General features: G+C 53.7%; 1 non-coding gene across 1 annotated transcript in view; it reads right to left on the bottom strand.

Annotated features, from left to right (window-relative positions):
• LOC126417696 (small subunit ribosomal RNA) overlaps window positions 1-1039 on the bottom strand; it is a 1909-nt gene extending 870 nt beyond the window's left edge. The window contains exon 1 of the ribosomal RNA XR_007575765.1: window positions 1-1039. This exon is cut by the window's left edge and continues 870 nt beyond it. This is a non-coding gene — a ribosomal RNA (small subunit ribosomal RNA).
• Between the last annotated feature and the right edge of the window lie 3961 nt (window positions 1040-5000).

Here is a 5000-nt window from a genome sequence, read left to right as displayed (position 1 = left end):
TTTCGCTTCTGTTCGTCTTGCGACGATCCAAGAATTTCACCTCTAACGTCGCAATACGAATGCCCCCGCCTGTCCCTATTAATCATTACCTCGGGTTCCGAAAACCAACAAAATAGAACCGAGGTCCTATTCCATTATTCCATGCACACAGTATTCAGGCGGGCTTGCCTGCTTTAAGCACTCTAATTTGTTCAAAGTAAACGTGCCGGCCCACCGAGACACTCAATAAAGAGCACCCTGGTAGGATTTCAACGGGGTCCGCCTCGGGACGCACGAGCACGCACGAGGCGGTCGCACGCCTTCGGCTCGCCCCACCGGCAGGACGTCCCACGATACATGCCAGTTAAACACCGACGGGCGGTGAACCAACAGCGTGGGACACAAATCCAACTACGAGCTTTTTAACCGCAACAACTTTAATATACGCTATTGGAGCTGGAATTACCGCGGCTGCTGGCACCAGACTTGCCCTCCAATAGATACTCGTTAAAGGATTTAAAGTGTACTCATTCCGATTACGGGGCCTCGGATGAGTCCCGTATCGTTATTTTTCGTCACTACCTCCCCGTGCCGGGAGTGGGTAATTTGCGCGCCTGCTGCCTTCCTTGGATGTGGTAGCCGTTTCTCAGGCTCCCTCTCCGGAATCGAACCCTGATTCCCCGTTACCCGTTACAACCATGGTAGGCGCAGAACCTACCATCGACAGTTGATAAGGCAGACATTTGAAAGATGCGTCGCCGGTACGAGGACCGTGCGATCAGCCCAAAGTTATTCAGAGTCACCAAGGCAAACGGACCGGACGAGCCGACCGATTGGTTTTGATCTAATAAAAGCGTCCCTTCCATCTCTGGTCGGGACTCTGTTTGCATGTATTAGCTCTAGAATTACCACAGTTATCCAAGTAACGTGGGTACGATCTAAGGAACCATAACTGATTTAATGAGCCATTCGCGGTTTCACCTTAATGCGGCTTGTACTGAGACATGCATGGCTTAATCTTTGAGACAAGCATATGACTACTGGCAGGATCAACCAGGGAGCTGCGTCAACTAGAGCTGAGCAGCCGGCCGCCCGGGAGTGTGTCCCGGGGGCCCGCGCGAACACGCAAGCGTCCGCTCAATTATTCTGCAAACAGGAGGAGGCTGAGCTCCCCTGCACAACACACCTCGAAACCCTCTCAGGTCCCGGCGGCGCGCAGCGCCGTCCTAAGTACTTGGTCGGGTTCGAGAGAGGCGCAATCGCCCGGAGTTAGGCGAGTAGACGCTTTAGGTGCGACCACCCGTGCTCCCAACTGAGCTTGCCGCTGCCGACAGAGGCCCGGGAGCGTGCTGTCGTGGCATTGCCGGCGGGAGACAACACGCGCCACCTACGGTGACCGGCAGCTCCAACGCCAGCGCCACAGAAGGACAAAAGCCCCACTTGGGTGCCGAAGCGAACTCTCCCAGCACAGCGCACGCGCCAACACGTCCGCACAGCTGCGATACAAACCACCTGCGAGAACCGCTGGGGCGACCGAGCAGCAGACGGCGTCGCGGCGCCGAGCGCCGGGCGGCGGCGCATCCTCAGCGCACACAGTCCTCAATCGGACCAGCACACTGCAGATGGCCACCGCGCTTCGCACCGGGCCCGCGAGGACCTACTTTGGCCGCAAGGCGCCGCGAGCAGGGGGCGCCGGCGCGCAGCTGCGCCGCCTGCCGCGTCCGTCGGCCGGCGCGCCTGCCACTGGCCGCCCCCACCAGCCGGCTGTAGCGCGTGCGCCCACGCACCGCGCTGCCAGCACGCCGGGCGGCCCCCCCTCACCGGCCGGGGACGGTCCCACCCAGCCACCGCCGCGTATCGCCTCACACCCAGATCCCCTTTCACGTTCGTGGGCATGGTGGGTCCCTTTTCACGTTCGTGGGCATGGTGGGTATCCATGAAACAACCGGTTAATAGCTCGACCGATCGTCGCCAACACTGATTCACCTCTAGCGAGAACAACCGCACCACAACGGGTTACCAGTTGTTCATTTGCGTAACGTCACCAGCAAACGTAGACGTCCATCGCCATTTGCAACGAGTATTGCATGCCTGTGTCAGGTGTCACAACACACTACGTCTGCCCACATAGACGCATCAACATGTGCACGCCTAGAGAACACGTGGAAGGTAGCCCCCGTACGTATGCGGTGTCCATTGCGCGAACGACTGTCAGCCGGCCTCTGCAGCATGTCGCAGATGTGGAACGCGGTGCAACATGCTATCACAGTGTGTGAGAAGAGACGACTACGTCCGAATACACGCTCCACTACATCAACAGACTGCTCATGCTGATCGCCATCCAGGGCGTCCGTTCCTCCCACACGTCTGTATGGCGTACCACACTGCAATCCAGCTCCTAAAGGGAGACGACACGTAGCTGCGTGCACAATATTTGGACTGTATGGTCCGCCGTTGCTAGGCGCAGTCGTCGTACGGTCACACATGTGCCACGATGTATCATTCAGTACATACGGACCAATGTGCAGTACAGTTTGTGGGTTTTGCGTACATCCGCGGACAGGTGACAGGCCGTACCACAACGTAGGCTGAGTACTTCGGCATGCGAAGGGCATTGAACATGCACACTTCTCACCGACGAGCTTGCGAAGGCAGGGGGGAAGAGGGGGGGGATGTACGTCCCGCTGCTATCCACATTACAGTGTATAACAGGAGCATGTGGAAAGTCAGCAACACCTGCAGGGTGTTTAACATGACGCGATACACAGGGGACCGGGCAGTGCGAGTAGCGAACTATATTGCGAGGGTTGCAGTTAGGCAACACTACACTACTTTAACGAGTCGCATAACAATTACAGAGCAGGTTAAGCGACAACGTGCGTAAGGTTAAGGCGCAATATAGTTTAGGTTACGGCGCAATTTAGGTTACGTTACGGCGCAATTTAGGTTACGTTACGGCGCAATTTAGGTTACGTTACGGCGCAATTTAGGTTACGTTACGGCGCAACATGGGTTGGGTTACGGCGCAACATGGGTTGGGTTACGGCGCAACATGGGTTGGGTTACGGCGCAACATGGGTTGGGTTACGGCGCAACATGGGTTGGGTTACGGCGCAACATGGGTTGGGTTACGGCGCAACATGGGTTGGGTTACGGCGCAACATGGGTTGGGTTACGGCGCAACATGGGTTGGGTTAAGGCGCAACATGGGTTGGGTTACGGCGCAACATGGGTTGGGTTACGGCGCAACATGGGTTGGGTTACGGCGCAACATGGGTTGGGTTACGGCGCAACATGGGTTGGGTTACGGCGCAACATGGGTTGGGTTACGGCGCAACATGGGTTGGGTTACGGCGCAACATGGGTTGGGTTAAGGCGCAACATGGGTTGGGTTAAGGCGCAACATGGGTTGGGTCAAGGCGCAACATGGGTTAGGTTAAGGCACAACATGGGTTAGGTTAAGGCACAACATGGGTTAGGTTAAGGCACAACATGGGTTAGGTTAAGGCACAACATGGGTTAGGTTAAGGCACAACATGGGTTAGGTTAAGGCACAACATAGGTTAGGTTAAGGCACAACATGGGTTAGGTTAAGGCACAACATGGGTTAGGGTAAGGCACAACATGGGTTAGGTTAAGGCACAATGTAGGTTAAGTTAGGGCACAATGTAGGTTAGGTTAAGGCACAATGTAGGTTAGGTTAAGGCACAACGTAGGTTAGGTTAAGGCACAACGTAGGTTAGGTTAAGGGACAATGTGGGTTAGGTTAAGGGACAATGTAGGTTAGGTTAAGGGACAATGTAGGTTAGTTTAAGGGACAATGTAGGTTAGGTTAAGGCACAACGTAGGTTAGGTTAATGCACAACGTAGGTTAGGTTAATGCACAACCTAGGTTAGGTTAAGGCACAACGTAGGTTAGGTTAAGGCACAACGTAGGTTAGGTTAAGGGACAACGTAGGTTAGGTTAAGGGACAACGTAGGTTAGGTTAAGGGACAATGTAGGTTAGGTTAAGGGACAATGTAGGTTAGGTTAAGGCACAACGTAGGTTAGGTTAAGGCACAACGTAGGTTAGGTTAAGGCACAACGTAGGTTAGGTTAAGGCACAACGTAGGTTAGGTTAAGGCACAACGTAGGTTAGGTTAAGGCACAACGTAGGTTAGGTTAAGGCACAACGTAGGTTAGGTTAAGGCACAACGTAGGTTAGGTTAAGGCACAACGTAGGTTAGGTTAAGGCACAACGTAGGTTAGGTTAAGGCACAACGTAGGTTAGGTTAAGGCACAACGTAGGTTAGGTTAAGGGACAACGTAGGTTAGGTTAAGGGACAACGTAGGTTAGGTTAAGGCACAACGGAGGTTAGGTTAAGGCACAACGGAGGTTAGGTTAAGGGACAATATAGCTTAGGGTAAGGTACAATATAGCTTAGGTTAAGGTACACATTGTTGTAGGGAAAGGTGTATTTGGGGGGGGGGCGCGGCAGGTTCGTTGATAGTGATTATCGTAAGTGGATGCCTGCGGGATCGTCCGATTTGTCACGTCAGGATGCACTTGTGGGTCATGACAGGCGGCGCTCCGATTCCAAGGTTGTGGCAGATCTGTGTCTTTCATTCCTGCCATTGTTTGTGTGCTGTGACAGGAGGCAGTATTGTGATGTTGGGTGCACCCCTGTGTAGGACATGTGTGGGTGTTCGTGGCTTAGCTGAGCAATGGCGGATGTCGGAAGGGTGGGATATTCTGTTTTCTGGGTGGACCTCCCGGTCTGGTTATGATAGTGTGGATTGTGTAATGTGGCGGAGAGGATGCACCGGATGTTCTTCCATGCTGGTGGTTAGATATTGTGTGCGTGCCTGTTAGAGGCAGAGAGTAGTGTGTGATAGTGTCTGGCTGCCGTGTGGTTCTCATTGTGTGCAGAGTCTTTCAGCATGTATAGGGACGGTTGTATATATATTATCTGTATTCTGATGGCTCTGCATCTGTTACTAATCAGTGCCGTGTATACGGTTACTCTGGTTCCAGTCGAAA

This window comes from Schistocerca serialis, chromosome 8, assembly GCF_023864345.2.
Source record: "Schistocerca serialis cubense isolate TAMUIC-IGC-003099 chromosome 8, iqSchSeri2.2, whole genome shotgun sequence".
NCBI classification, from domain to species: Eukaryota; Metazoa; Arthropoda; class Insecta; order Orthoptera; family Acrididae; genus Schistocerca; species Schistocerca serialis.
Note: the sequence above shows the minus strand (reverse complement) of the source record. Positions and strands in the feature narration are given on the sequence as shown.